This window comes from Bos grunniens, chromosome 1, assembly GCF_055505025.1.
Source record: "Bos grunniens cultivar Pamir isolate PY7600 chromosome 1, Bosgru_T2T1.0, whole genome shotgun sequence".
NCBI classification, from domain to species: Eukaryota; Metazoa; Chordata; class Mammalia; order Artiodactyla; family Bovidae; genus Bos; species Bos grunniens.
In genome coordinates this window covers 39455961-39464211 of record NC_141165.1, presented here as the reverse complement: position 1 = coordinate 39464211, position 8251 = coordinate 39455961, and the positions used below count along the sequence as shown (strand labels likewise).

At 42.5% G+C, this 8251-nt stretch overlaps 1 long non-coding RNA gene across 26 annotated transcripts in view; it reads left to right on the top strand.

The window, feature by feature from the left end:
• The first annotated feature begins 3223 nt into the window (after positions 1-3223).
• LOC147379297 (uncharacterized) overlaps positions 3224-8251 on the top strand; it is a 119825-nt gene continuing 114797 nt past the window's right edge. For 25 of the 26 annotated variants that reach the window (XR_015159930.1, XR_015160049.1, XR_015159806.1 and 22 more), the window contains exon 1: positions 3224-3370. This is a non-coding gene — a long non-coding RNA (uncharacterized LOC147379297). The remainder of the gene's footprint in view (positions 3371-8251) is intronic. The other variant, XR_015159782.1, reaches the window with a different exon arrangement.

Sequence of the window (8251 nt, the reverse complement as noted above, 5' to 3'; positions counted from 1 at the left end):
CTAGCTGGCTCTCCCACCCTCCTCTCTCTCTTTCTTCTCTCCATGTTTGCGCTCTCCTTCTCAGCCAACAAATGGAAATGGAGATTTAAGCAGTGGAGGCAGGGACTTCCCTGGTGGTCCAGTGGTTAAGACTTCACCTTCCATTGCAGGGGATGCAGGTTCAATCCTTGGTCAGGGAGCTAAGATCCCTCATGCCTTCCGGCCCCAAATCCAAAAGAGAACAGAAGTAATATTGTAGCAATGTTCAATAGAGACTTGAAAAAATGGTCCACATCAAAAAACAAACAAACAAAAAAAAGGAGTGGAGGGGTAGAGATGGGAGTCAGGCAAATGTCATGGTGTCCTAGGAAAGGAAAGAGACACACCCTGCGGCCCCTAATAATTAAAAGCCACTCAGAGGAGCCACTTTCTGGCTGAAACAGGAGGTGGGTAAGGAACAAAGGTAAGTCCCACAGTGACATAACGAATATGTCTGCTTCTTTTCTAGGCTGTGGGCACCTTGAAGGCAAGATCTACATCTTAAGGTCTTCCTTTAAAGCAATATGGATTTTTTTTTCTGACTATGGAAGAAATCCATGCTCATTATAGAAAAATTGAAAAATATAAAAGATATTTTTGTACAGCTTTTTGAATAGTATTTGGAAAGTAACAGGCACTCAGTAAAATTGTGTTGGAAGAAAGGAAGGAGAGGAGAAGTCTAGGACGCCTATAACTGTGACATCAATCTCCTCATTAAGATGTACATTATTTAGCAGTGGCCACGTGGGGGCCATGAGTCAGGAAGTGCTAAAGCTCAGAGCTGTTCAGGGTGGGGCTCGGGTTCACAGGCTGCCTGTGGCTTTGTTCTCTGGCTACCATCCTGTCTTTGCTCTCAGAAGCTTATCAGGACGCATAAAGTGAATTTACCAGACTGTTAGGAACTGGATTACTTAGCCTGGAGAGAAGAAGCCTTCAGAACAACTTAAAATTAGGATAGCACTATTATTTCTATTATAAAAAGTAGTAAAATTTATTAGTGACAAATTGCAAAATATAAATAAATCCCCCAGAGTTCCAGGCCTGTTGATATTTTGGCACATTCCCTCCAGGCAAGTTCTCTAGATGTATGTTTTTGTCATTTGCTTTTTCCATCTTTGGTATCATGCTTGATTAGTGAAGGGTCATAATCCTTCACTGGTGATGAAACCCATATGGTGGGTTGCATTGGAACTAGCATCGGAAAAGATCCAATGGAAGCACAGATAAAACGCCAAAGTGCATTGCACCCAGCGTTGGCAAGCACTGTTTTCTGCAAATGTTATAAAAATATGTATAAGGTGTCCTGGGTCAAGATGCAAAATGAACCGTGTGGACAAAGAAGGTTGCCTACCATTCCAGTGAACAAGTGTTGGCTACCATCAAGCCATCAGCCGAAACACCACACCACCACACACCACTCTCAACCACGATGTGCCCTGAGGGGAATTCAGGACTTAGGATGGAGAAAAACAGAATAATTACCTTAGATAATTATTAATAAGAAGCATATCAAAGGAATAGTTTCAATGAGCCTGATTCTTTCATCTTCCCATAGGTAGAGAAACACAAAAATCATTAACTTGAGGTGCCTGTGTTTTGTGATTAGCAGTAATCTTTTTATGTTCCACTACATGTTTTTGTTTTTCAGCAAAATTTTCTATATATCCTGGCTCCTCCCTTACCGCTTTGGCACAGTTCCTCAGAGCTATCTGCAAAGTTGCCTCCTGGTCTACAGTCTTCAGTAATGTCCCTGAACAAAACATAACTAGCAACTTTTAGATTGAGCTTTTTTTTTTTCAGTCAACAACTGGTTACTCTGGGTCATGGTCAAAAGGTTTAAAAAATACAATATTTCTTTATGCTTGTTCCATGGACCAATTTAATAGAAAAGTAATTATATGCCATTTCATGTTAGCGGAAACATCATTGTAACTAGTAGTCTAATATGCCACCAGGTGGATGTACTATAATGTACCTAATCTTCTACTGGTTGGCATTTAGGTTGCTTCATTATTATAAACAATATAGAAATAAAAAATATATCTGCATAGTTTTTTCTATTTTGAAGATTAGGTTTTCCCAAATAAAATGGTTAAAGCATATGACTTAGAAAATGCTCAGAGAGCTCTATGCTTAATGACAGAGGCACAGACACTATTTTGATGTTATTTGTCCCCAGCCCCACCCTATCTCCAGTCCACATTTTCAAAGATTCCTGTGGGAGTTCAAGTGCAGCTGGCAATGGGCACTTTGGATTTTCTTACTGAGAAAAGTTATCAGGAGGTAAATATAAGCTGATTTATAGCCCACTGGAGCTTTGTTTTTGTTACGCCATCACCTCTCTCAACCTAGGACAAATACTTCCCAAGTTAGGGCTGTGTGCCGCTAAGATGACTTTGTTTGATGGATATGCATGGCATTAGATGACCTTGAATTAAAACAGAAAACCGAACTCAGGGTGTTCTCAATGACTGAAATAGCCTAGAGGGCAGGAGAGAGGAAGGCATCCTGGCTGGTCTGCTCATCTGGCTCTGGGGCCTCCAGTATGCTGGCCTCACTATGGGGCTAGCAGCATCTTTTCCCATGGCTAAGACTGCTCCAGGCCTGGTGTTTGTATTCAACACTGGCCCCAGTCAACATCCAGAGGAAGAGATGCATTCTCTTTCAGGGCCTCTCAAAAGAGAGAAAATCTTTTTTTCTCCCCCAAAGCCTCCAGGGAAATTTCTCCTCTTGTTTCATCAGCACAAATTGGTTCACGTGGCCTTTTCTGAACAATTGAAGATTAGTCTTAAGCCTCAGGCCTAGGTCTGTGGCAAGGCCAATGTGCTAAGAGGGTAAAGCAAGACTCCCTCCATTCTCTTGTTAACAAAAAGACAGCAGACCCCGGGATGCCTTTAGGCAAACAAGTGTCTTGCTTGCTTTGAATACCATACGGGTGTTTGTTTTTGCTTTTCTTCCACCCCCGCCCCCCATTGCTTTCTCTTGATGGCAAATAGTGCTGATTTTCTATTTACAGTTCTAATAAGAAACTTTTTTAAAAATTATCATTCAGTTTTAAAACAAAATTTAGGATATGTAGACTCCTATCTGGAGGGAGGAGTCAAAAGCACCTCTCTGAGTCGGGAAATGAGAATATCTGAAGAGCAGTCACTGCCTTGAGACTGGGCCACAGTCTCTGGGGCCATGCTCAGATCTCGCGATGTTTGGGCCATTCCACACGGGAACTAGGGGCAGTTTCTCGCGAGAGCCTGTGCTGAGGGTTCTGTGAGGCACCATGTGCTGGTGTGTGTTGGTGTGCTGGTGAACATGAGCACTGGGAAGTGCTGAGGCCATCACAGCGGTGGATCCTGAGGTACCAAAGCCCCATCCCGAGCTCTGCTGTGGGCTCTTCTAAGCCCATTGTTTCTTTTAGATTTGCTGGGGCCTACGCAATCTCAGAGCCCAAAATTTGGCGTGGCCAGTACTGCCGCCTGAGCCTGTTGGCTTAACAGTAACAACAGGAGTGGCAGCAGTTGCAGTCTTCATTCAGAATACAAGCCTGGGAGTGGGCACTTGTTTAACACTTGGAAATGAATTGTCTGAGTAGACACACATGCTAACAAAGCAAAAGACTTGATTGGAAGGAGGTGCTGGAGCAGAGAGCAGCTGGGTAAGGAAACCAGGAGAACTGCTCAGCCAGGACTTGCAATCTCAGGTTTTATGGTAATGGAGCTAGTCTTCTGGGTTGTCTCAGGCCTATCACCTTGTTTGGGTCCGTATTCGGTCTGACTTGGGTCCTTCCTAGAGGTGCTTGCATCTCTTAGCCAGGATGGATTCCAGTGCGAGGCTTTCTGAGGGGTTGGCGGGATGTAATATGGACTGGCCTCTCCTCCTTTGTTTTGGCCCCTCCCTAATCCTGCCAGTTAGTTTTCCCTGGCAGCACCCTGTTCCCTATTCAGATCAGATCAGATCAGTCGCTCAGTCGTGTCTGACTCTTTGCGACCCTATGAATCACAGCACGCCAGGCCTCCCTGTCCATCACCAACTCCCGGAGTTCACTCAGACTCACGTCCATCGAGTCAGTGATGCCATCCAGCCATCTCATCCTCTGTCGTCCCCTTCTCCTCCTGCCCCCAATCCCTCCCAGCATCAGAGTCTTTACAAATGAGTCAACTCTTCACATGAGGTGGCCAAAGTACTGGAGTTTCAGCTTTAGCATCATTCCTTCCAAAGAAATCCCAGGGCTGATCTCCTTCAGAATGGACTGGTTGGATCTCCTTGCAGTCCAAGGGACTCTCAAGAGTCTTCGCCAACACCACAGTTCAAAAGCATCAATTCTTCGGTGCTCAGCCTTCTTCACACGTCCAACTCTCACATCCATATATGACCACAGGAAAAACCATAGCCTTGACTAGACGAAACTTTGTTAGCAAAGTAATGTCTCTGCTTTTGAATATGCTGTCTAGGTTGGTCATAACTTTCCTTCCAAGGAGTAAGCATCTTCTAATTTCATGGCTGCAATCACCATCTGCAGTGATTTTGGAGCCCAGAAAAATAAAGTCTGACACTGTTTCCACTGTTTCCCCATCTATTTCCCATGAAGTGATGGGACCGGATGCCATGATCTTCGTTTTCTGAATGTTGAGCTTTAAGCCAACTTTTTCACTCTCCACTTTCACCTTCATCAAGAGGCTTTTTAGTTCCTCTTCACTTTCTGCCATAAGGGTGGTGTCATCTGCATGTCTGAGGTTATTGATATTTCTCCCGGCAATCTTAATTCCAGCTTGTGCTTCTTCCAGCCCAGCGTTTCTCATGATGTACTCTGCATAGAAGTTAAATAACCAGGGTGACAATATACAGCCTTGACATACTCCTTTTCCTATTTGGAACCAGTCTGTTGTTCCATGTCCAGTTCTAACTGTTGCTTCCTGACCTGCATACAAATTTCTCAAGAGGCAGATCAGGTGGTCTGGTATTCCCATCTCTTTCAGAATTTTCCATAGTTTATTGTGATTCACACAGTCAAAGGCTTTGGCATAGTCAATAAAGCAGAAATAGATGTTTTTCTGGAACTCTCTTGCTTTTTCCATGATCCAGCAGATGTTGGCAATTTGATCTCTGGTTCCTCTGCCTTTTCTAAAACCAGCTTGAATATCAGGAAGTTCATGGTTCACATATTGCTTAAGCCTGGCTTGGAGAATTTTGAGCATTACTTTACTAGCGTGTGAGATGAGTGCAATTGTGCGGTAATTTGAGCATTCTTTGGCATTGCCTTTCTTTGGGATTGGAATGAAAACTGACCTTTTCCAGTCCTGTGGCCACTGCTGAGTTTTCCAAATTTGCTGGCTCAATATGCACTCAATATGTGCAGCACTTTCACAGCATCATCTTTCAGGATTTGGAATAGCTCCACTGGAATTCTATCACCTCCACTAGCTTTGTTCGTAGTGATGCTTTCTAAGGCCCACTTGACTTCACATTCCAGGATGTCTGGCTCTAGGTCAGTGATCACACCACTGTGATTATCTGGGTCGTGAAGATCTTTTTTGTACAGTTCTTCTGTGTATTCTTGCCATCTCTTCTTAATATCTTCTGTTTCTGTTAGGTCCATACCATTTCTGTCCTTTATCGAGCCCATCTTTGCATGAAATGTTCCTTTGGTATCTCTGATTTTCTTGAAGAGATCTCTAGTCTTTCCCATTCTGTTGTTTTCCTCTATTTCTTTGCATTGATCGCTGAGGAAGGCTTTCTTATCTCTTCTTGCTATTCTTTGGAACTCTGTATTCAGATGTTTATATCTTTCCTTTTCTCCTTTGCTTTTCGCTTCTCTTCTTTCACAGCTATTTGTAATGCCTCCCCAGATAGCCATTTTGCTTTTTTGCATTTCTTTTCCATGGGGATGGTCTTGATCCCTGTCTCCTGTACAATGTCACAAACCTCATTCCATAGCTCATCAGGCACTCTATCTATCAGATCTAGGCCCTTAAATCTATTTCTCACTTCCACTGTATAATCATAAGGGATTTGATTTAGGTCATACCTGAATGGTCTAGTGGTTTTCCCTACTTTCTTCAATTTAAGTCTGAATTTGGCAATAAGGAGTTCATGGTCTGAGCCACAGTCAGCTCCTGGTCTTGTTTTTGCTGACTGTATAAAGCTTCTCCATCTTTGGCTGCAAAGAATATAATCGGGTTTGACCATCTGGTGATGTCCATGTACAGAGTCTTCCTTATTAGAACCTTCTTTTGTGACATGACTTGTGCAAGCGGTTATTGTTGTGCTCGTCAAGGTGGGCTATTTTAGTTAATGGTCCCCTAACACAACAAAAAAAATCACAGACCAGGTGGCTTACAAGCAACAGATATTTATTTCTCATAGTTCTGGGGTCTGGAAGTGTAAGATGAAGGTGCTAGAAAGGTTGTGTGAAAACTGTCCTCCAAGTTGCAGACTTCTCTTTATATCTTTACTTAGTGGGAGGGCAGAATAGCTCTCTCGGGCCTCAGTTATAAGGGCATTAATTTCAACCATGAGAACTCGGCATTCATGACCTATTTACCCCTCAAAGGTCCCACCCGCTAGTAGTATCACATGGGGCACTAGGATTTGAATGTATGTATTTTGGGGAGATATAAACATTTAGATCGGATTAGAACCACGTAGGAGTTTTGATAAAGCAAGTTTCTGGGCTCCACCCTCCAAAGATTAGAATGGTCTCTAATGGGGTCTGAGTATCTGTATTCTTTTTAAGAAAACAAAAAAAATCTTCAAAGACTATTTTAATAGGTTTCCCAGGTGGCGCTAGTGGTAAAGAATCTGCCTGCCAGTGCCGGAAACACAGAAAACAAGGATTTGATCCCTGGATTGGGAAGATTCCTTGGAGAAGGAAATGGCAACCCACTCCAGTATTGCCTGGAAAATTCCCTGGACAGAGGAGACTGAGCCTTACAGTCCATGGGATCGCAAAGAGTCAGACATGACTGAGCACACACACACAAGGACTATTTTAAAGTAAGCCAAAGTAAGAACAACTGCGGAGAACTTTGGAGAATCCTTTTAAAACTGGACATTTAGGGGCAACATGGGTCTTGTTTGGTTTGATCTGCTGTCTCCATTCCAGAAATGTCATGTTTATCTTCACTATTAATCCAGTCAAAATGAACATAAAGATATGCAAGGTTTGCCAGAGAGCAAAAGGGACAAAAGCTTTATTATAAATGATAAAACACATTTGAAAATACTGTTTCCCAATTAGTGTTCTCACAATAAATTTGCAAGGATAGTTATAAATGCAAGAAGATATTAATGTTAACTTGTGATGTCTTTAATGTGTGCTTAAAAAAAAAAGTGTACATTAAAGCTTGGAGTATTTGGAAACCTTTTTTAAAAAGCCAGCATCCCTTTTGTTATTATTTTCTTGGTGATATAAAATATTAACTTAATATTTTGAAACTGAACACCTAAGGGTATTCAGGAGAAGGCAGTGGCTCCCCACTCCAGAATCTTGCCTGGAAAATCCCATGGATGGAGGAGCCTGGTAGGCTGTGGTCCATGGGGTTGCAAAGAGTTGGACACGACTGAGCGTCTTCACTTTCACTTTTCACTTTCATGCATTGGAGAAGGAAATGGCAACCCACTCCAGTGTTCTTGCCTGGAGAATCCCAGGGACAGGGGAGCCTGGTGGGCTGCCGTCTATGGGGTCGCACAGAGTCGGACACAACTGGAGCGACTTAGCAGCAGCAGCAGCAGCAGCAAGGGTATTCAGCTTCAAACTTCAGGTGTTCATCTGCTCAAGATTTTAGTTAGGAGTTTGAAGACAAGTATAGTCCCTGAGAGAACAGAGTTACTACATTTTCAAAATGCAGTCTTTGTCATAGTCATTTGAAAAGTCATATATTTATACTTTGGTGCTTTTCTGCTGCTTTTGACATTTACAAAATAAGGTATCTCACTCTTCACTAGTCAACAGTAAGAGATCAATGTAATTTAGGAGGTTGCTAATCTTCCATAAGTCCTCCCTATGAAATTATACTTCTACCTTTGGTCTTCCTTCTGTATCATGAAAGTGTTGACATTTTTAATCTCAACTACTTGTAGCATAAGTGAATGTTAATGAAGGGGCTTTGAGTTCCTATGTAAGAGCTGTTTAAAAATGATTAAAGAAGACAATTTAGATGATAGAAACAAACTACTTAACACTTCACGAAGCAAGAGTCTTCTTTTGCAGACAACTGGAAAATAGGAACCTTTTATAGGA